The sequence below is a fragment of the Balaenoptera borealis genome (assembly GCF_965194805.1).
Source record: "Balaenoptera borealis genome assembly, chromosome: X".
NCBI classification, from domain to species: Eukaryota; Metazoa; Chordata; class Mammalia; order Artiodactyla; family Balaenopteridae; genus Balaenoptera; species Balaenoptera borealis.
Window position 1 is genome coordinate 41,749,243 of NC_138881.1, and position 24,435 is coordinate 41,773,677.

The 24,435-nt window shown below is 42.9% G+C and overlaps 1 protein-coding gene across 17 annotated transcripts in view; it reads left to right on the plus strand.

Moving 5' to 3' along the window:
• The first annotated feature begins 515 nt into the window (after positions 1-515).
• JADE3 (jade family PHD finger 3) overlaps positions 516-24,435 on the plus strand; it is a 150,693-nt gene continuing 126,773 nt past the window's right edge. For 6 of the 17 annotated variants that reach the window (XM_082378125.1, XM_082378121.1, XM_082378126.1 and 3 more), the window contains exons 1-2: positions 1,004-1,140; positions 4,704-4,793. The gene's annotated coding sequence lies outside the window, so the exon portion shown is untranslated. Of the gene's footprint in view, positions 656-1,003; positions 1,141-4,703; positions 4,794-15,581; positions 15,773-24,435 lie in introns of those variants that run through there. The other 11 variants (XM_082378122.1, XM_082378115.1, XM_082378111.1 and 8 more) reach the window with 8 other exon arrangements.

Consider the following 24,435-nt stretch of genomic DNA (forward strand, 5'->3'; position numbering starts at 1 on the left):
AGAAGATATTGGCTTACAGATGTGGGGCAGGCTAAGTAAATCCAAAATCTGTAGGGCACGCAGTCAGAAAGGAATGATCAGGCCCACTCAGATTATCCAGGATAATCTCCCTTACTTTATGTCAACTGATCAGGAGCTTTAATTACATGAAAATACCTTCACAGCAACACCTTGGTTAGTGTTTGATTGAATAAATGGGGGCTGTAGCCTAACCAAGTTGACTCATCAAAAAGCCACACATCATAAACCACTTGTGCTTGCAACTGAATAAATTTATTCTGTTAATAGCCACTTTGGCTTGATTATTATAGGTAATTCAAGTGCAAACGACTTAAATCAATAGTGGCCGACAACGAGTTGTATACATGAGGGTCCACTTATACAACTTTAGAGTTGAAAGGGGCCATGAAAAGCTTAGGTAGTATTTCAACACGGCCCAGGAACCTCCCCGTCGTCGGCGTCTCCGGCCCTTAGAGGCGCTGAGGCTCCTCCCGACAGCAGCGCGCCCAGCAGGAGCAGAGAGGAACCCACCTGGAGCCCGGCGCCGCGGGTGCGGGAGCACTAAGTGGGCGGAGCCTCGAGGCGCGCGGCGGTAGCGACGGCGCCCAGCCCGCCAGAAGAGCGCGCGGCGGGCGGACGGCGGGGAGCCAGTCGGGTAGGGCGAGCGCGGACAGCGGTTGGCTGCGGGGGTGTGTGTGTGTGTGTGTGTGTGTGTGTGTGTGTGAGTGGAGCGCGGGGTGTGGGGGGACGGGGGGAGGAAGGAAGGGGAAGAGGCGGAGCGTGGGAGCGCACAGTGTCAGGAATACAATAGTGCTCCGCGCCGCTTCAGCCGCCGCCGCCGCCGCCTCAGCCGCTGCAGCCGCCGCCGCCCAACCGCCTGCCCAGCGCTGAGGCCTGACGGGCCGGGCGGGCGAGGGCCGAGGGCGGGAGCTGAGGCACTGGGGGCGGCCCCGGCGGATCCCGTGGCGGGGCGGGGGGCGGGGGGCGGGGGTGGGGAGGAGATTAGGGGGCAGGTGCGAGGGAGGGGAGAGAAGAAAGCGAGCGGTTCGGGGGGTGGTTACCACCCGTACCCGACTCGCCAGGCACGTTGCCGGGCCCGAGTGTGGAGCCGGGAAGGAGCGGCGACCGAACTGCGCGAAGGTAGGCGCCGCTGAGGCTGGACGCGGGGCGAGCGGGCTAGGGGGCGTCGCGTTGGGTGGGCAGCGGGAGTGGCGGCCTCGGGGAGTGGAAACGGGCGCCGCGGAGCGCAACGTCCCGGCCCAGCCTCGCCGCGCTGCGGGTCGCTCCGGCTCCTCACCGCGGTGGCCTCCGGCGTCCCCAGCGCCTTGGGGCCGAGAGCGTGTGTGGGCTGCGGTGAAGTGCCCGGTGGTCCCTCGGCTGGCCGGCGCAGCGCCGGGTGGCCGGCGCGGGGGCGGGGGTGGTCGGGGCGGCCGGCCGGGCTCGGCTGCGGCTGCACTCTGGCAGGAATTGAGCGCCATAACTGTTGAGGCCGTTCCCTCCGGTGCCCCATCCTGGCGCCCCCTCCCTCCCGGTCCACTGCCTGCTCTCGGGGCTCCCGGGGTCAGACCCGCGGCGGGAGGACCTGCTCTGCCGGCCGCCTGGGGCCGGATGCTCCGGGGAGCGGGGGCGCGCCCTGAGTGTTTCGATGTTGGGGGGCGGGAAGAACCGAGTCCCGGAGACTGGGGGCCGGGCGGTGCGGGCGGCGGCGAGGTCCCTGGTGAGCCCGGGCGCCCCGCGGGCTGGCGAACTTTCCCTCCCCCTCGCGTCATTGTTCCGGCGCTCCGGGTCCGGATCCGCGGTGAGCGCCGGGCGGTCCGGGGGCGGGGGTGGCGAAAACGGGAGGGCTTTGCCAGTCTTACGGGAAATATTTCCCATCGCTGGGCACGGCAAAGTTAACTTTTCTCCAGCGATCGAGTTGGTTTTATTCCCTCCGCCGTGGGGCAATCGATTAAAAAAAAAAAAAAAAGAAAAGATAGCCTCCCTCCAATCTTTTTCTCTTGCATTTCAGAGCCACTGCTTCGGTGAAGTCTGGCTTTAAATTGCACCGGGCAACCTGCGTTTATTATTTGTGAGGAGGAAAGGGGGGCGGGATTTCGAGTGTGTGACCGTAATGGTGGTATGTGAAGGCATGTTTAAAAGTTGGTATCATTGTGTAGCCCTGGGACATATGCAGCTCCTAAGCATTTGGCAAGAAACTTGTTTGGCCGCTTCTCTGGATTTCTGAGTTGCAAGGAAATCCATGGTCTCAGATGTTCGAGAGATTGTTTTTAATGTGAGATCCGTTGATCTGTGAAGCTGAGGATGAGATCCCCGTGTCCCCCCCCCCCCTCCGCGTCCCCCCACCCCCCTGCCGTCTGATTGTGTAAGAAATCAAAACCGTGTTGATGGTGATTCCAGTGGCCTGGAGGGAAAGGCGACCTCATTCCCTGATAAAGATAACTGTCTGCTTCTCTCAAAACTGGCAAAGTAATGGAAAATAATTTAGGTAAAGACTGGTTGCACAACATCTTGGCTTAGTTTAAGCAACCCAGAATCCACTTTCCCAGAGTAGTTCTCTTAAATACCTTCCCTGCAGCCATTTCTTGTCAGCCTGTGGGTGAAGGCGGGGTGTGAGAAAGGAGTCGGCCTGAACAAAGCATCGAGTTTTTATTTAATTTAATACTTTCATAACATCTGTAAACAATGGGAATGTGGATCCCAGGCCTCTGTACCTTTTGAATAGTGTAGTTCTCATGCTTTTATAGTATCATGTGATTACTCTCTGGATAAGTGAAAATGTGTTGTTTTTTTTTTTTTCTCTTTTGTTTAGCCTAGGAGTATTCTACCTCTATAACATATAATTTTCTTTTTCGTTTAAAGTGAGCTCTGAATTTAAATACTTGAACTGTAAAAGGATAATGATTCTCTCCAAGGGTGAGAGAATTACATGAGATCTCAGTGTTGGCTACCATCATTGAAACCTTTTCTTCAGCTATGCTCTTCTCTACAGTTTTGTTTGCTAGAGAAGTGCTCTTAACCCAGTATTGGTGCCTTGACAGAGTTTCTTGCATTATTCATCCAGTCAGTTCTGGAATACTCAGGGGTCCTGGTCGGGTTCTAGAACCCACACTTTCGTTCTCCCACTTTTCTGAGTCGTGTTGCTGTGCCTTGGCAGTGTGGTAAATGCCTTCTCACCTGTAGGAGTTGGTGAATCTTGTTCACAGGTAGGGGAAAGTGAAGAAGGGCCTCCCACTCCTTCCTGAAGTGTTTGTGATCGTCTGGCCTCCGGGAGTGACTTAGAAGCAGCCTTAGGGGTGACCGGGACCCACCTTCTGGCCTGTAGAGAGTTCCCAGGAGCAAGACAGGTGATGGTGCAGGGCTCTCATCATAGTTGAAATGTATGAGTTAGCGAAGGTTAAAATATTTAAGAACAAAGGATGTTGAAGCCTGTAGGTTGAGTATGATCTTCTCCTTTGGTAATGCTTGTCTTTTCCCTCCTTTGTGTTCCACTGACCCTAACAACCCATTTCTGCCCTAAGCTACACAAAAGCATTTCTTCTTTTTGCACGCTACTTTGAGGTCTGGCTGGAACTAAGCAAGTATTTTGGGGGAGGCAGAAGGCATTGGGTGTTTTTGAAGACATGGCATTACAAAGGGCTCTAGTAAGCCTTGATCAGGGATACAGAGGTTGAATATTATCATAGGACATAATGTACCTACCTCCTCATAGAGCTTACACAAAACAGGAGCTGAGGAAGGTAGAGATCATATGCTGGTTTACATTAAGAAAATCTCTCATCAGGGGATAACTTACTATGACCTTTACTTATCTCACCTTATAAGTGAGGGGTGAGTATTGGGTGACACCCATGTGGCACTTTCCTGAAATGGCTAATATGGGGACACTTGAATGGTTTACAAGTTTCTACTGTTGTTCCACTTACAGTGACTAGGAAAGCTGAAGCATTCTGGTTTGTGGGGTTGGGAAGGTCTAGGATGAGTAGGTAGAAGTGATGAACGAATAAAAGGGTGCTAGCAAGTGGTCATTACAGACCAAGTAACTACTAGCTTTGAGTTTTCTGTTTTCTGGAATCTTTGTGACTCCCCCATGGTTACTTTTGCCTCCTTCCTGTAGATCTCTCCATAGACAACAGCAGCAAAGCTCTTACCATCAGAACTGCCTCTGTGCTTCTCTTGCAGGGGACAGTGAGCAAGAAGTGTCCTGGGGAGAATTTGCCTGACCCTATAGCTGAGCTTGGGAAAAGGAAAGGAAGAACTCAAAGGGTAGCTGACTGCAGAAAGTAGGGGGCCTGGTGTGGGGAAGTAGTACTGGGGCATTGTCCAATGGGAGATACCTATATGTTCATTAGTGCTCTTCAAGCAGTAAATAATTTAATCTCTGTCGCAACCCAGAAGCCTTGGCTGAGCCCTGTTACCTAAGGGGCTTTTTGTTGGCTGATAGGCAAGGAAACCCGAGTCTGGAGTGTGTTTTTTGGAACAGCTGACAAGAGAATATGGTACCAGCATGGCCAGTACCACTAGACCTTGTGTGTTGGAGTCTCCTGGGAAATTTGTTTTTTAGAGTTTCAAAACTTCTTATTTTGATACAATTACACAAAAAAGTTGCAAGAATAGTACAAAGAACTTTATTCCTTTCACTCAAGATTACCATTTACTAACAATTTGTTCCCATTTGCTTTATCATTTGCTCTTTTTGTGAACAGTTTGAGAGCAACCATTGAGAAATTGGTATTTGTCAAAGGCATCTGCAAGAGGGTGGCTCAGGTGCAGCTGTGGGGTGCAGCAGAACATTGGTGAGTGAAATCTACCTAAAGCTGCAAAGCACACATTTGTAAATCACATGGAATCTCTGGTGCTAGATATAGAAATCATTATCAATTGTAAAAGTGGTTAAGGTAAACCCCCCTTTTGTCATCATTTTTGTCAAGTTTGTTCTTAGCTCTGCCAAACTTTAATAGTTATGAAAATCCATTCCACCACTCCCCCAACTTTGCACCTATAATATATTCTCCAACATTTTCATTTAATTTATTTAGCAAACATATATTTGCTAGGGGTATAAGAGGTGAAAGATATTCATCCCCTTGAGAGCTCAGCATCCAGTGGAAAGGTAGTAAGGAAATCTATCACCTCAATCAAGGGGAAGAGTATTCTGCTAAAGGGGTTTACAGGGGTAATTGGAACAGCAAGCTAGTTAAGGATTTGAAGAGTTAGATACCTGGGAGTCATTTGCGAAGTATGTGAATGTGGAGATCCATCTTTTCTGAGGCTTGCTGATCTTAGATGACAAGGTTCATGAGTTAGGGAAGCCTTTGGTGTCATATCCAACACAGGCTGTGGGGTCATGCCAACTTGCATTTTAATCCACCACTTGATTTTGGCCAGTTACTTAACTTCACCGTGCCTCAGTTTCTTCATCTGCCAAACCACACCTCCGAGATAATAATTAATTGAGGTAATAATTGCTCTGTAAACATTCATTTCGTCTTCCCTTCGAAAAATACAGTATGGGGGAAATAGCATGAAAGGTACTAGGTATTAAGGTGAAATCCAAGGAGGTGTTTCTATTTTTCTGCAAATAAATATCTAATTACTAATTGTACTGGGTTGTGATGGAGATTGCTATGAGATAATAGCAATAACAGCAGCGATGATTTGTTAACCATTTCTTGTGTGCTAAGCACTGTGTTAAGTGCTTATCACAGGGTATCCTTCTGAGGCTCAAAGAGGTGAAGCAAAGGTAACGTGCCTAAGGTCACACAGCAAGTAAGAGGTAGAATGCTTCTGAGAGGGAGATCAGCAAGGTGCCCTGGAGCCTGAAGGATGAGCAGGAAAAAACAAGGTAAAAGTCAGAAAGAAGGGATTGCTAGGCAGAGGGAACAACAGGTGTTGTAAGGGCACTGAGGTGGGAGAGAGATGTAGAAAGGATCCACAGAGGTTTGGCTAGGACCTGGGGAAAGAGATGAGATAGGCAGGGGAAAATTGACAGGGCCTTATGGGACCTCATTAAGGAGCTTGTGTTTTATTCCAAGGGCTGGGGGAGGCTGCTGGAAGGTGTTTTTCAGTGTGTGTGTGTATTTAATCCAGAAGGGCATCTAGTGAGGCCTAAACAAAAGTGGCTTAAGAGAGTCATTTCCCTTTCAGTGTCCCACTTTGTGATCCAATAGAGGCAGTGTTTCTGGCCCAAATGTGTAGATCTTTTTTTTTTTTTTTTTTTGGCTGTGTCGGGTCTTAGTTGCGGCACACAGGCTTCGTTGAGGCAGGCGGGATCCTTCGTTGCGGCACGCGGGCTCCTTTCTAGTTGCAGCGTGTGGGTTTTCTCTCTCTAGTAGTGGTTTGCGGGCTCCAGAGCGCGTGGGCTCTGTACTTTGAGGCACACGGACTCTCTAGTTGTGGCTCACGGTCCTAGTTGTCCCACGGCATGTGGGATCTTAGTTCCCTGACCAGGGATCAAACCCATGTCCCCTGCATTGGAAGGCGGATTCTTTACCACTGGACCACCAGGGAAGTCCCACGTGTAGATCTTAATTTTTACTGCCCACCATTAACATGGCTAAAAAGAGTTGCTGTGATGCTGGAAGAAGCTGGTCCTGTAGAATGCTTCTAGAAGGAGGTTTAATTGGGCTCTTATATCTGATGCTTTTTAGGCTGCATTAAGGGAGCTCTTTCAGCTTTCACCCAGCCCTGTCAAATGGGGAAAAAAGTAGAATTGAAGGAAAAAGTAATTCCTGGAAACCTGAGTTGTTGTTCATGTTAGAAATGGAACTGTTGAATATATAAGACTTTGGTTTAAATATATCATGATAAAGATGCTTCAGTGACTAAATGGAAATTTTTTGTGGAGTGTGTGTGTGTGTGTGTTTGGTGTGTGCCATCCGTGACGGCAGACAGTGCATTTGTGAGAATCTGGGAAGACTGATGATTTTTTTCAATACTTATATATTTATTTATTCTCATCCAGGTACTGCAGGTTTTTCTGTTTGAAACTATTTCTTATGTGCAGAGTAAACTTCATAGGGAAAATCAGTGTTCTTTTCCCCTTTCCATATGTAGTGGACCACAAACATATTTACTTTGAAGTAGCCTATGTCAATTAGCTTTTCCTTTTTTTTTTTTTTTGGCAGGGAGGGTAGTTAGCTGGCAGCTGGATGATCTAGGATGGCCTCGCTCACCCATTTGGTAGTTGGCAGGCTGGTTGGTTGGTCTAGGAGGGCCTAAGCTGGGATGGCTCATCCCCATTCCAAGTGGTCTCTCATCCAGCTGGCTAGTCAGGACTTGTTAACATCGTGGTCCCAAAGGCACAAAGAGTAGCAAGCGAGAGCAAGCACCAGTGCACAAGCACTTCTCAAGTGTCTGCTTGTGTCACATTTGATATTGTCCCATCAGCCAAACCACAGAAGTTCTTCCGTGGCCAAGCCCAGAGTCGTTGTGGGAGGGGACCCTCCAGGGTGTGGACATAAGGAGATGTGAGAAAATTGGGGACCGTTACCACAGTAATGCATAATAATTATTAATGAATATAACCGCTTTTCCTTTGATAAATCATTTTAAATGCTCATTTATAAATGTAGTGTATTCTTTTTTTTAAATTTTTATTTATTATTTATTTATTATGTTTATTTTTGGCTGTGTTGGGTCTTCGTTTCTGTGTGAGGGCTTTCTCCAGTTGCGGCGAGTGGGGGCCACTCTTCATCGCGGTGCGCGGGCCTCTCACTGTCGCGGCCTCTCTTGTTGCAGAGCACAGGCTCCAGACGCGCAGGCTCAGTATTTGTGGCTCACGGGCCCAGTTGCTCCGCGGCATGTGGGATCTTCCCAGACCAGGGCTCGAACCCGTGTCCCCTGCATTGGCAGGCAGATTCTCAACCACTGCGCCACCAGGGAAGCCCTGTAGTGTATTCTTGAGACTAAGTAATATGATCATGCCACGTCTCTTCTATCGAGTGTGGAGCTGAGTGATGGTTTTTCTAGGAGGAAGCCAAAGGGAGACAGTGTGGCTCTAGATGTAGATACTCTCATGAATGGCTTGTCTGCTCACTAATCTTGTGTGGCTATTATCAAAGGAGCCCCTGGGTTTCCTCAACCTCCCGTTCAAGCTTTATCACAAAAACTGTAGTGTACTAGACTGCACTAGGTTTTGTAGTCGAGCAAAAAGACGGTTAATTGGGAATCCATCACCACCTGAAAGATGAGAGAAACATTTGCATCCTTTCTTCATAACCTTTACGTGATTTATAGTTTTACCTAAGAGAAGAAATCCTTATTTGGGCATTATAATAAGGACAAAGGATTCTCTGTAGATATGTTTTATTTGGTCAAGATTTTAAAATCTCCCTGTGGTTGCAGTGAAGAATCCACCATTGTGCTGTAGAGTGGCCAGTGACTAGTAATTTGGGGAGTCAGCCTTTGGCCTTTGTTTGTGAAGATTTTAGAAGTAACACCTTTTACACACCTGAAATAGGCTTTACAACCAGCTTGCGGCCTAAAATACATTACATGAAAATGCAACTGGACCCTAGGAAGCATGTGTGGGAAAATGAGTAGAAGGCTCACTTTGTACATCTTAGAGCTGTACATTTCTCTAGAAAATTGCCTGGTGATAGAATCTCAGCTTCCTTTTTTTCCTCTTAGGATAAAAATGAAAAATCCCTGACATTTTAAAAGTCAGTGACTTGCACCGGTCAGAATGGCTATCATCAAAAAATCTACAAACAATAAGTGCTGGAGAGGGTGTGGAGAAAAGGGAACCCTCTTGCACTGTTGGTGGGAATGTAAATGGATACAGCCATTATGGAGAACAGTATGGAGGTTCCTTAAAAAACTAAAAATAGAACTACCATATGATCCAGCAATCCCACTACTGGGCATATACCCAGAGAAAACCATAATTCAAAAAGACACATGCACCCCAATGTTCATTGCAGCACTATTTACAATTGCCAGGACATGGAAGCAACCTAAGTGTCCATCGACAGATGAAAGGATAAAGAAGATGTGGCACATATATACAATGGAATATTACTCAGCCATAAAAAGAAACGAAATGGAGTTATTTATAGTGAGGTGGATGGACCTAGAGTCTGTCATACAGAGTGAAGTAAGTCAGAAAGAGAAAAACAAATACCGTATGCTAACACATATATATGGACTCTAAAAAGAAAAAAAAAAGGTTCTGAAGAACCTAGGGGCAGGACAGGAATAAAGATGCAGATGTAGAGAATGGACTTGAGGATATGGAGAGGGGATAGGGTAAGCTGGGACGAAGTGAGAGAGTGGCATGGACATATATACACTACCAAGTGTAAAATAACTAGTGGGAAACAGCCACACAGCACAGGGAGATCAGCTCGGTGCTTTGTGACCACCTAGAGGGGTGGGATAGGGAGGGTAGGAGGGAGACGCAAGAGGGAGGAGATATGGGGATATATGTATATGTATAGCTGATTCACTTTGTTATAAAGCAGAAACTAACACACCACTGTAAAGCAATTATACTCCAATAAAGATGTTAAAAAAAGAAAAAGTGACTTGGAAATAGCCATCAAAATTATAAGTGCACATATCATTTGAACCAGCAAACACTTCCAGGAATGAATTCAACAAATGTTTGCATATTACTCGGAGTATTGCTTATAATAGCAAAAGAGTGGTTATAGCCTAAGGATCAATCAAGGCTTGATTATACAGTAGGATATTACATTGATATTGCATGATCTTCAAGATGTACAAAATGGAAAAAAAGCAAGAAATAGAACAATGTGTATTGTATACTACCATTTGTATAAAATAGATAGTGCAGCAATAATATGTAAATTTTTGCTTACATAAACATAAAATATTTCTGGAAGGATATTCAAGACACTGATAGCTTTGGGGCATACATGGCCAGGGTAGAGGGTAGGAGGGAGACTTTTCACTGCATAAACTTTTATATATACTTTTGGAATTTTAAGCCACATGAATATATTACCCTATTTTAAAAATTAAGTACATTTATCTAAAAAGAGATGGTATATGGTTATGGTGATGTGAACTTCCATGAACTCCTACTCAAGTTGACCTGGTCAGAACTATCCATGTTAAAAAAATATATCCAGCCAGTTTTGTTTCCTAGAAATGCCTCAGAATAGTGTACTTCTGAATTTTTAATTATAGCCCTACCTTTTTCAGAATGTCATATGAATGGAATCATACAGTATGTAGCCTTTTTTGGTCTTGCTTCTTTTACTTGATTCATCTATGTTATGTGAAATAATAGCCTTTTCCTTTTTATCGCTGAATTGTATTCCATTGTATGGAATACAACAGTTCATTCACCTGTTTGAGGACAACTTGGTTGCTTCCAGCTTCTTGGCTATTATGAATAAAGCTGAATAAATATTTTGTGTGGACATAAGTTTTCAGTTGATTTGGGTAGATATGTAGGAGTGGGATTGCTGAGGTTTTATAAGAAACTGCCAAACTGTCTTCCAAAGTGGTTCTACCATTTTGCATTCCTACCAGCCATGAAAATGAGGAGTGTATGTCAAGGTTCATCTTCCTGCGTATGGATGTCCAGTAGTTCCAGAACCATTTGTTGAAAAGACTGTCCTTTCTCCATTGAATTGCTTTTGTACCTCTGTCAAAATGTGGTTATGCTTGGGTGGGTCTATTTCTGAGATCTCTGTTCTGTTGAATTGATTTTTGTGTGTATCATTTTGCCATTACCACACTGTCTTGACTATTATAGCTTCATAGGATTCTTGAAGTCAGGTAATATGAGTACTGTTATTTTTTCTTCTTTATCAGAGTTGTAGTGGTGAGAGAGGACATCCCTCATTTGTTCCAGTCTTAGAAAGCATTCCATCTCTCACCGTCAAGTATGATGCTAGCTGTAGGGTTTTTTTTTTTTAAATATATACCCTCTTGTGCTGAAAAGAGTTAACATAGCAGGCCTGAGGCTGCTATCTTTAGAAGGCCTGCTAGCAAGACTGGCCCTTGGCTGGTGTCTGGGAAATTGGCTTTTCAAACATTTTGAAAATAAAACATTATATTCTACCTTCATTTATTCCTTTTCCAATGCTCTTCATTTCTTTATGCTAATCCAGCTTCCCATCTTATTCATAATCTTTCTGCCTGAAGAATTTTCCTTTAACATTAACGTTTATGCCAGATCTGCTGTCAGTAAATTCTGTTTTTGTTTGTATGAGAAAGTCTTTTTTTTCCTCACTTTTAAAGGATATTTTCATGGAGTATGGAATTCTGAGTTGACAGTTTTTTCCCTCTCTCAGCATACTCCTCCACTGTTGCCTTGCTCGCATGGTTTCTGTTAAGTCTGCTGTAATTCTTATCTTTGTTCCTCCATAGCTAATTTGTCTTTTTTCCTCTGGCTTCCTTAAGTCTCTTTGTCTTTGCCTAGGTGTGGCTTTTTAGTTTTTTTCATATTTATGCTGCTTGGTATTCTCTGAGCTTCTAGTGTCTGTGGTTTGTTGCCTGTCACTAATTTGGAAAGTTCTCAGCCATTATTTCTTCAAATAATTCTTGTGCCCCATTCTCTCTTTTTTTCTTCCTTCTGGGGTTCCAATTACAAACATATTATACTGTTTGTTATTGTCCCACAGTTCTTGAATGCTGTGTTCTATTTTTTCTCCCTTTTGTCTCTTTTTGTTTTATTTTTATTGACCTGATCAACAAACTTGATCTTTATGTTCACTGATTCTTTCCTTGTTTGTGTCAGTTCTACTGTTGAGCATGGTGGTTTTTTACTCTTTTTTTATTGAGCATTTCCATTTGATTCTTTATCACAGTTAACATCTCTTTTCTGAAATTATCCATCTGCTCTTGCATATTGTCTGCCTTTTCCATTAGAGTCTTTAACACAGTAATCATAATTCTTTTAGATTTCATTTCTGATAGTCCCAACCTCTGTGTCATACTGAATCTGGATCTGATGATTGTTTTGGCATTTGGAATATTTCCTACCTTTTATTATACCTCATAAATATGTTAAAAACTGAACATGGGTAGGAGAAGAACACAGGTTTCCTTCTGCTAGGCCTTTAGTGTGGGGATTTTAATTAATCTAGTCAGCAGTCAGCCATGTTTGTTTTTGCTATGGGCACCAGAGATTTCTGATTCCTCTAGTGATACCTTCTTTTTGACTCCTGCTTGGCTTTGGGTTTTTCCTTTGTGCTGTTTCCCAAGAACTGTCTCTTACAGCTCTCCCAGTTGTATTTCACTGTTACTAACCACATAGCTGGTTTGCCAGGTGGTGGTTGCTGGGGGAGGGGGAGTTCTCTGATGATTTGATTAAGCCTCAAACTTAGGCAGGTACTGGAACTTGGGTCTTGAGTGTGTCCTTCACAAGATTTCCTGCCCCTTCTCCAGGGGTGGAGCTTCTTTTTCTTTTTCCTCTGTTCCTTCGCCCAGCTGCAGTGAGTATCCACCAGTGTCCTCAAGCCATAGATTTTAAGTCCCCCCGCAAATTAAGCCTTTTGTTCTGTACTAGAGATAAAGGAAAGGGGTCTGGGTGGATTTCACAGTGAGTGCTATTTTCCTCAGCCAAACAGCACCTTCATGGAAGCTTTCTCTGACATATTTCCTTATCTTCCCTGTAGGAGCCTTGTGGGATTCCTTTTGGTAAAACTTGGAAGAGGATGGGAAACCCCTCCCTCACCATGTGGAGCCCAAGAGCTTCATACTCTCATGACATTCCATACTCTGGCCTCCAGTAATTTGTCAGAATCTCTAGTTTAATCTTCCTACCAGCTTACATGTTCAGATCCTGTGTCTACCTGCAGGCACCGGTCTCTTCAGATAGTGGGTTGGTGGTTTGCCCTATGACTTCACTTCTCTGATAGGTCCAAGAAGAGTCATTGATTTCCAGTCAATATAGCTTCTTTCTTGTTGTAAAGGTGGAAATGATGGCCTCCCAATACTTTACATGACCAAGCTGAAACCTAAGTCCTCAAATAACTCTTAATCTACACAGATGTCTAATGTGCAGCCCATAGAAACTTAGTACAGGTTAGTTTTTTCCCCTTATTTTTCTTTTTTTCAAACCCTTGAATTTTATAGTTTTATGGCTAGGGAGCCAGAAATAATTGATTCTATCTTGGGTTCTGCCTATTTTAGGCTTTAAAAACCTCTGTACCACTGGTAGTATGTTATATGTTTGTCTTCCTGTCTTCTAAAATTCTATGTATGCCTGTGGTAATTATTGAGCATGTTGTTAGCACTCAATAATAATTTGCCTCATTCAAAATTAGAGCATGATTTATCCTTTCTAGATCATAGGGTTTGTTAGTGACCATGTGTTTGTTGCTTTTATTCTCCACATTTCCAGGTGCAATTCAGTTCAGCTGATAGTTGTTGAGTGCCCACTGTGCTATGAGTGAGGCACTAAGTGTTAAGTAGAATACAAGCCTGACCTGGTAAATGGAGTAACCAAGGGGTTCCTGAAGGCAATGGAAGCCCCATGGATGGAAGTATATTGCAACTTGGGAAACATCTCCATTTCAATCTAGAAGGATTTCTTAAATTCTTTTTAAATTTTTATTTTTAATTATACTAGTGATACATGAATGCATTCTAGTAAAAACTGAAAAGTTGTAGAAAGAGCCATGGTTGTCCATGACATCCTTATGACACTCTCATTCCATGACGTTCTCCTTCCCAAAGTTAATTTTGATTACTTACTTTTGTTTTACTGTGCAAATTGCTATATCAAATGTATCATCTAATAAGTTTACTGAAATACTTAAAATTTTTTTTTAATTTTTTGGCCGTGCCACACAGCATGTGGGATCTTAGTTCCCCGACCAGGGATTGAATCCGTGCCCCCTGCTGTGGAAGCGCAGGGTCTTAACGACTGAACTGCCAGGGAAGTCCCGTGAAATATTTTTATATTTAAGGGAATAAGCACCCAAATTCATTTAACTTTTAAGGAATGTTTATTAGGGGTAACTGTCATCATTCAGGTTGGATGTGTGGCCTAATAATGATTCTTTGCTTCACATTATAATGTAACTCTTCTAGTTTTTAAACCTGAAAACTAGTGTTGGTGATAGAACTGTAAAAGTCTATTTTGGGTAAATGAGAAATACAGAAATTCGTACTGACTGAAAAGATGATGACCTGTTGCCTTTTTCTTTAATTATCATAGTATAATTGACTTTTTTTGGGGTGTGTATATAGTTCAGTGGATTTTGACACACGTGTAGATCAGTGTAACCACTACCACAGTCAAGGTACAAAACAGTTCCACCACCCCAGGAAACTGCTTTGTGCTACCTCTTTCAGTCATACTATGTTCCCACCCCAACTGCTGGCAGCCACTGATTTGTGCTCTATCACACTATAGTTTTGTCACTTTGGTGTCACATAAATGGAGTCAGACTATATGTAATCTTTTGAGTCTTTTTTTCACTCAGCATAATGCTTTTGAGATTCATCCAAGTTGTGTGTATCAAATAGTTTGTCCCTTTTTATTACAAAGTAGTAGTCTATTATATGAAACCACATTTTGGTTGTTTCCAGTTTTGGGTGATTAAAAGTAGAGCTGCTATAAAAATTCATGTGCAAGTGTTTGTGTGCACATAAATTTGCATTTCTCTAGGGTAAATACCTGAGAGTGAGATTGCTAGAATTACACTGCCATTCATGGTAAAACTAGTTATCTAGAGTTTGAATGCTAGAAATGGATAGAGTAACAAAGACCCACGTTGTTTAAATCTTGCTTTTGCTTCTTACTAGCTATGCAACCTTGAGTGAGTTTAACCTCTTTGTGCCACAGTTTCCATATTTGTAAAATGAAGTTAACAATAACAACCACTGGGATTATTGTGTGGGATTAATGGCATATTTTAAAAATTTATTTATGTTTGTCTGCGTTGGGTCTTCGTTGCTGCATGCGGGCTTTCTCTAGTTGTGTCAAGCGAGGGCTACTCTTCATTGGGGTGTGCAGACTTCTTACTGTGGTGGCTTCTCTTGTTGCGGAGCATGGGCTCTAGGCGTGTGAGCTTCAGTAGTCGCAGCACGTGGGCTCAGTAGTTGGGGCACGCGGGCTCTAGAGCGCAGGCTCAGTAGTTGTGGCGCATGGACTTAGTTGCTCTGCGGCATGTGGGATCTTCCCGGACCAGGGATCGAACCCGTGTCCCCTGAATTGGCAGGTGGATTCTTAACCACTGCACCACCAAGGAAGTCCCAAATTGATGGCATATTAAGAATAAAATGCTGATAGGGACTTCCCTGGTGGTCCAGTGGTTAAGACTCCACGCTCCCAAAGCAGGGGGCCTGGGTTTGATCCCTGGTCAGGGAACTAGATTCCGCGTGCCACAACTAAGAGCCTGCATGCCGCAACTGAAAACAGACCCCGCATGCTGCAACTAAAAAAAGACCCCGCATGCTGCAACTAAAGATCCTGCATGCTGCAACGAAGATCCTGCATGCCGCAACGAAGATCCTGCGTGCCGCAACTAAGACCTGGCACAGCCAAATAAATAAATATTAAAAAAAAAAAAGAATAAAATGCTGATCAATGTCTGGCATACTAAATATATTATTATTATTATTATCTCATGTTTAATAGAACCTTTTCTTGTCAGAGACATTCGCCTTTAGTCAATTAAAATGGAGAAATTAAGTAATCCATAGGAGGGAGCTTCAAGATGGCAGAAGAGTAAGATGTGGAGATCACCTTCCTCCCCACAAATACATCAGAAATACATCTACGTGGGGAACAACTCCTACAGAACACCTACTGAACGCTGGCAGAAGACCTCACACCTCCCCAAAGGCAAGAAACTCCCCACGTGCCTGGGTAGGGCAAAAGAAAAAAGAAAAAACAGAGATAAAAGAATAGGGATGGGACCTGCACCACTGGGAGAGAGCTGTGAAGGAGGAAAGGTTTCCACACACTAGGAAGCCCCTTCACGGGCGGAGACTGCAGGTGGCGGGCGGGGGGGGAGAAGCTTCAGAGCCACGGAGGAGAGGGCAGCAACAGGGGTGCGGAGGGCAAAGCGGAGAGATTCCCGCACAGAGGATCAGTGCTGACCAGCACTCACCAGCCTGAGAGGCTTGTCTGCTCACCTCCCAGGACGGGCAGGGGCTGGGAGCCTGAGGCTCTGGCTTTGGAGGTCGGATCCCAGGGAGAGGACTGGGGTTGGCTGCGTGAACACAGCCTGAAGGGGTCTAGTGTGCCACAGCTAGCCGGGAGGGAGTCGGGAAAAAGTCTCGACCTGCCTAAGAGGCAAGAGACCATTGTTTCAGGGTGTGCGAGGAGAGGGGATTCAGAGCACTGCCTAAACGAGCTCCAGAGAAGGGCGCGAGCTGCGGCTATCAGCGTGGACCCCAGAGATGGGCATGAGATGCTAAGGCTGCTGCTGCAGCCACCAAGAAGCCTGTGAGCAAGCACAGGTCACTATCCACACCTCCCCTCCCGGGAGCCTGTGCAGCCCGCCACTGCCAGGGTCCCATGATCCAGGGACAACTTCCCCAGGAGAACACACTGCGTGCCTCAGGCTGGTGCAACGTCACGCTGGCCTCTGCCGCCGCAGGCTCGCCCCGAATTCCATACCCCTCCCCTCCCTCCCCCCAGCCTGAGTGAGCCAGAGCCTCCGAATCAGCTGCTCCTTTAACCCCGTCCTGTCTGAGCAAAGAACACACGCCCCCAGGCGACCTACACGCAGAGGTGGGTCCAAATCCAAAGCTGAACCCCAGGAGCTGTGCGAACAAAGAGGAGAAAGGGAAATCTCTCCCAGCAGCCTCAGGAGCAGCGAATTAAATCTCCATAAACAACGTGATGTATCCCACATCTGTGGAATACCTGAATAGACAACAAATCATCCCAAATTGAGGACTTGGACTTTGGGAGCAACGATATACATATATTTTTCCCTTTTTTCTCTTTTTATGAGTGTGGATGTGTATGCTTCTGTGTGTGATTTTATCTGTATAGTTTTGCTTTTACCATTTGTCCTGGGGTTCTGTGTGTCCGTTTTTATTTTTTGTTTGTTTTTTTAAGTATAGTTTTTAGCATTTGTTATCGTTGGTTGATTTGTTTTTTGGTTTGGTTGCTCTCTTCTATCTTTCTTTATTTATTACTTAAATTTTTTTTAATAATTATTTTTATTTTAATAACTTATTTTATTTTATTTTACTTTATTTTATTTTATTTTATCTTCTTCTTTCTTTCTCTCTTTTTTTCCTCCCTTTTATTCTGAGCCGTATGGATAACAAGCTCTTGGTGCTCCAGCCAGGCGTCAGGGCTGTGCCTCTGAGGTGTGAGAGCCAAGTTCAGGACACTGGTCCACAAGAGATCTCCCAGCTCCATGTAATATCAAACGGCGAAAATCTCCCAGAGATCTCCATCTCAATGCCAAGACCCAGCTCCACTCAACGACCAGCAAGTTACAGTGCTGGACACCCTATGCCAAACAACTAGCAAGACAGGAACACACCCCCATCCATTAGCAGACAGGCTGCCTAAAATCATAATAAGGCCACAGACACCCCAAAACACACCACCAGACGTGGACCTGCCCACCAGAAAGACAAGGTCCAGCCTCATTCACCAGAACACAGGCACTAGTCCCCTTCACCAGGAAGCCTACACAACTCACTGAACCAACGTTAGCCACTGGGGCCAGACACTAAAAACAAAGGGAAATACGAACTGTAGCCTGTGAAAACGAGACTCCAAACACAGTAAGTTAATCAAAATGAGAAGACAGAGAAACACACAGCAGATGAAAGAGCAAGGTAAAAACCCACCAGACCAAACAAATGAAGAGGAAATAGGCATTCTACCTGAAAAAGAATTCAGAGTAATGATAGTAAAGTTGATCCAAAATCTTGGAAATAGAATGGAGAAAATACAAGAAACGTTTAACAAGGACCTAGAAGAACTAAAGAGCAAACAAACAGTGATGAACAACACAATAAATGAAATTTAAAATTCTCTAGAAGGGATCAATAGCAGAATAACTGAGGCAGAAGAACGGATGAGTGACCTGGAAGATAAAATATTGGAAATAACTACTGCAGAGCAGAATAAAGAAAAAAGAATGAAAACAATTGAGGACAGTCTCAGAGACCTCTGGGACAACATTAAATGCACCAACATTCGAATTATAGGGGTCCCAGAAGAAGAAGAGAAAAAGAAAGGGACTGAGAAAATATTTGAAGAGATTATAGTTGAAAACTTCCCTAATATGGGAAAAGAAACAGTCAAGTCCAGGAAGCACAGAGAGTCCCATACGGGATAAATCCAAGGAAAACACGCCAAGACACATATTACTCAAACTATCAAAAATTAAATATAAAGAAAACATATTAAAAGCAGCAAGGGAAAAAGAACAAATAACACACAAGGGAATCCCCATAAGGTTAACAGCTGATCTTTCAGCAGAAACTCTGCAAGCCAGAAGGGAGTGGCAGGACATATTTAAAGTGATGAAGGAGAAAAACCTACAACCAAGTTTACTCTACCCAGCAAGGATCTCATTCAGAGTTGACGGAGAAATTAAAACCTTTACAGACAAGCAAAAGCTAAGAGAATTCAGCACTACCAAACCAGCTTTACAACAAATGCTAAAGGAACTTCTCTAGGCAGGAAACACAAGAGAAGGAAAAGGCCTACAATAACAAACCCAAAACAATTAAGAAAATGGTAGTAGGAACATACATATCGATAATTATCTTAAATGTAAATGGATTAAATGCTCCAACCAAGAGACATAGACTGGCTGAATGGATACAAGAACAAGACCCGTATATATGCTGTCTACAAGAGACCCACCTCAGACCTAGGGACACATACAGACTGAAAGTGAGGGGATGGAAAAAGATATTCCATGCAAATGGAAATCAAAAGAAAGCTGGAGTAGCAATTCTCATATCAGACAAAATAGACTTTTCAACAAAGACTATTACAAGAGACAAAGAAGGACACTACATAATGATCAAGGGATCAATCCAAGAAGAAGATATAACAATTGTAAATATTTATGCACCCAACATAGGAGCACCTCACTACATAAGGCAAATACTAACAGCCATAGAAGGGGAAGTGGACAGTAACACAGTCATAGTAGGGGACTTTAACACCCCACTTTCACCAATGGACAGATCATCCAGAATGAAAATAAATAAGGAAACACAAGCTTTAAATGATACATTAAACAGGATGGACTTAATTGATATTTGTAGGACATTCCATCCAAAAACAACAGAATACACATTCTTCTCAAGTGCTCATGGAACATTCTCCAGGATAGATCATATCTTGGGTCACAAATCAAGCCTTGGTAAATTTAAGAAAATTGAAATCATATCAAGTGTCCTTTCCGACCACAATGCTATGAGACTAGATATCAATTACAGGAAAAAATCTGTAAAAAATACAAACACATGGAGGCTAAACAATACACTACTTAATAACCAAGAGATCACTGAAGAAATCAAAGAGGAAATCAAAAAATTCCAGAAACAAATGATAATGAAAACACGACGACCCAAAACCTATGGAATGCAGCAAAAGCAGTTCTAAGAGGGAAGTTTATAGCAATACAAGCCTACCTTAAGAAACAAGGAACATCTCAAATAAACAACCTAAGCTTACACCTAAAGCAATTAGAGAAAGACGAACAAAAAAGCCCCAAAGTTAGCAGAAGGAAAGAAATCATAAAGATCAGATCAGAAATAAATGAAAAAGAAATTAAGGAAACGATAGCAAAGATCAATAAAACTAAAAGCTGGTTCTTTGAGAAGATAAAGAAGATGGATAAACCATTAGCCAGACTCATCCAGAAAAAAAGGGAGAAGACTCAAATCAGTAGAATTAGAAATGAAAAAGGAGAAGTAACAACTGACCCTTCAGAAATACATGGGATCCTGAGAGATTACTACAGGCAACTATATGGCAATAAAATGGACAACCTGGAAGAAATGGACAGATTCTTAGAAATGCACAAACTGCCGAGACTGAACCAGGAAGAAATAGAAAATATGAACAGACCAATCACAAGCACTGAAATTGAAACTCTGATTAAAAATCTTCCAACAAACAAAAGCCCAGGACCAGATGGCTTCACAGGCGAATTCTGTCAAACATTTAGAGAAGAGCTAACACCTATCCTTCTCAAACTCTTCCAAAATATAGCAGAGGGAGGAACACTCTCAAACTCATTCTACGAGGCCACCATCACCCTGATACCAAAACCAGACAAAGATGTCACAAAGAAAGAAAACTACAGGCCAATATCACTGATGACCATAGATGCAAAAATCCTGAACAAAATACTAGCAAACAGAATCCAACAGCACATTAAAAGGATCATACATCATCATCAAGTGGGGTTTATCCCAGGAATGCAAGGATTCTTCAATATACGCAAATCAATCGATGTGATACACCATATTAACAAATTGAAGGAGAAAAATCATATGATCATCTCAATAGATGCAGAGAAAGCTTTTGACAAAATTCAACACCCATTTATGATAAAAACCCTCCAGAAAGTAGGCATAGAGGGAACTTGCCTCAACATAATAAAGGCCATTTATGACAAACCCACAGCCAACATCATTCTCAATGGTGTAAAACTGAGACCATTTCCACTAAGATCAGGAACAAGACAAGTTTGCCCACTCTCACCACTATTATTCAACATAGTTTTGGAAGTGTTAGCCACAGCAATCAGAGAAGACAAAGAAATAAAAGGAATCCAAATCGGAAAAGAAGAAGTAAAGCTGTCACTGTTTGCAGATGACATGATACTGTACATAGAGAATCCTAAAGATGCTACCAGAAAACTACTGGAGCTAATCAATGAATTTGGTAAAGTAGCAGGATACAAAATTAATGCACAGATCTCTTGCATTCCTATACATTAATGTTGAAAAATCTGAAAGTGAAATTAAGAAAACACTCCCATTTACCATTGCAACAAAAAGAATAAATTATCTAGGAATAAACCTACCTAAGGAGACAAAAGACCTGTATGCAGAAAATTATAAGACACTGATGAAAGAAATTAAAGATGATACAAATATATGGAGAGATATACCATGTTCTTGGATTGGAAAAATCAACATTGTGAAAATGACTCTACTACCCAAAGCAATCTACAGATTCAGTGCAATCCCTATCAAACTACCACTGGCATTTTTCACAGAACTAGAACAAAAAATTTCAGAATTTGTATGGAAACACAAAAGACCCCGAATAGCCAAGGCAATCTTGAGAAAGAAAAACGGAGCTGGAGGAATCAGGCTCCCTGACTTCAGACTATACTACAAAGCCACAGTAATCAAGACAGTATGGTACTGGCACAAAAACAGAAATATAGGTCAATGGAACAGGATAGAAAGTCCAGAGGTAAACCCATGCACATATGGTCATCTTATCTTTGATAAAGGAGGCAAGAATATACAGTGGAGAAAAGCCCACCTCTTCAATAAGTGGTGCTGGGAAAACTGGACAGGTACATGTAAAAGAATGAAATTAGAACACTCTCTAACACCATACACAAAAATAAACTCAAAATGGATTAAAGACCTAAATGTACGGCCAAACACTATCAAACTCTTAGAGCAAAACATAGGCAGAACACTCTACGACACAAATCACAGCAAGATCCTTTCTGACCCACCTCCTAGAGAAATGGAAATAAAAACAAAAATAAACAAATGGGACCTAATGAAACTTCAAAGCTTTTGCACAGCAAAGGAAACCGTAACAGGATGAGAAGACAACCCTCAGAATGGGAGAAAATATTTGCAAATGAAGCAACTGACAAAGGATTAATCTCCAAGATTTACAAGCAGCTCATGCAGCTCAATATCAAAAAAACAAACAACCCAATCCAAAAATGGGCAGAACACCTAAGTAGAAATTTCTCCAAAGAAGATATACAGATTGCCAACAAACACATGAAAGAATGCTTAACATCATTAATCATTAGAGAAATGCAAATCAAAACTGCAATGAGATATCATCTCACACCGGTCAGAATGGCCATCATCAAAAAATCTAGAAACAATAAATGCTGGAGAGGGTGTGGAGAAAAGGGAACCCTCTTGCACTGTTGGTGGGAATGTAAATGGATACATCCACTATGGAGAACAGTATGGAGGTTCCTTAAAAGACTAAAAATAGAACTACCGTACGACCCAGCAGTCCCATTACTGGGCATATACCCTGAGAAAACCGTAATTCAAAAAGAGTCATGTACCACAATGTTCATTGCAGCTCTATTTACAGTAGCCAGGACATGGAAGCAACCTAAGTGTCCATCGACAGATGAATGGATAAAGAAGATGTGGCACATATATACAATGGAATATTACTCAGCCATAAAAAGAAACAAAATTGAGTTATAGTGAGGTGGATGGACCTAGAGTGTCATACAGAGTGAAGTAAATCAGAAAGACAAAAACAAATACCATATGCTAACACATATATATGGAATCTAAAAAAAAAAAAAGTCACGAAGAACCTAGGGGCAAGATGGGAATAAAGACTCAGACCTACTAGAGAATGGGCTTGAGGATATGGGGAGGGGGCAGGGTAAGATGGGACAAAGTGAGAGAGTGGCATGGATGTATATACACTATGAAACGTAAAATATATAGCTTGTGGGAAGCAGCCACATAGCAAAGGGAGATCAGCTCGGTGCTTTGTGACCACCTAGAGGGGTGGGATAGGGAGGGTGGGAGGAAGGGAGATGCAAGAGGGAAGAAGAGATATGGGGACATATGTATATGTATAACTGATTGACTTTGTTATAAAGCAGAAACTGGCACAGCATTGGAAAGCAATTATACTCCAATAAAGATGTTTAAAAAAATAAAATAAAATGATGTCATGGAGATAAGTAATTTAAAAAATAATAATAATAATCCATAGATGTGGTGTGTTTGGTAGGCAAGCCTTCAAACATGGTGTCCATGGGCGAAATTTTAAAAATTGTCCTCAGTTGTCCTTAGGAACATTTAGAGGTATGGGTGTCCTATATAATATCCAAAGATTGGATCAGATGGCCCCTTTTGATGGTTTTACTTGTCCTCCCAACATTAAAGACTCGAGTTCAGCAAAAATTTAGTGCATTGCTATACTTCATAAAGAAGCTGCAAAAAGTAGCTCAGAATCAACTAACACTCGAGTGGTTGCTATATACCAGGCCCATGTGTAGGCACTCCTCAAGTGTATAAACCTGAGTACCTCCCCACAAAATAAGTAATTTGGATAATCACTAAATGCTATTTTTATACTTTTTTAAAAAGCTAACTGTTGAGGACACTGATGAGGCATGATTTCTTGGAACCCCCATGATATGAACCATCTATAATTTCTCAGATCCTAAAAGAAAACATCTTTTTACAGGAAACCTCCCCAGTTTTGAGGCGCACATTGAGGAGAGAATTGACAAAAACAGCATGCCCACTCAGATATCTCCCTAGAATACTATGTCATTAGAAAATGCAGTGGAGGTCCCTTTCTTGCATAACTGCTGCATGCTATGGTCTGGCTCAGTCTGAGCAAGCACCATGGGCAGAGGAGATGTGTTTTCACTTGGAGAGCTTTTCCCTATCCTATGATGTATGCACAAAGGGCCACCCATTCACCTACTAGACAGTGGATAAAGCCCTGTATGTGTAAAGAGGAACCTAAATATCCTTTCTTTTCCTGTCTATTAGTTACAGTTGTTTTGTAATGTTTTCACATGACACAATCCATCAACTGAGGACAGTTCTTCACCTGGGATTTCAGGGCAACTAGGTGGAACAGAAGTCTTAAGCACACAGACTGGGAAGTCATCTCTGAACTGTTTCCTCACTGGCTCCCCTCCCCCAATACCACCAATAATCCAACACTCAAGTTTACCTGGAGCCTTTCCTCACAGCTGGATCATCCTGTCCTCTTCTTCCTGCCAATCAATCCTGCCTGGGCCAATTCCAAATTCTTGGAAATTCTAGCTTAGGAGATTCTCCATTTCCCCAAAACCCACTCACTTGGATGTTATCCTCTGCGCCATATTCTCTCATTTTAAGTCCTGTCTTTTTTTATTCACTTTGGCACCTAATGCCATACTTCCTTACTCTGTGACCTATTTCGTATACACATGACCTGAAGCTTTACAACTAAACTGCCCCTCCCGTAGTGATAGTAGAGCTTCAGATTCTCTACGTTCTGTCTCTCACAAATACCTGAAACAGAATTGTTGCCTGCTGGTTTTTTATTTTTTATTGAAGTATAGTTGATTTACAATTTTGTGTTAGTTTTAGGTGCACAGCAAAGTGATTCAGATACATATGTGTGTGTGTGTGTGTGTGTGTGTATTCTTTTTCAGATTATTTTCCCTTATAGGTTATTACAAAATATTGAGTGTAGTCCCCTGAGCTATACAGTAGGTCCTTGTTGGTTATCTGTTTGCTGCCTGCTGTTTAATTAACAAA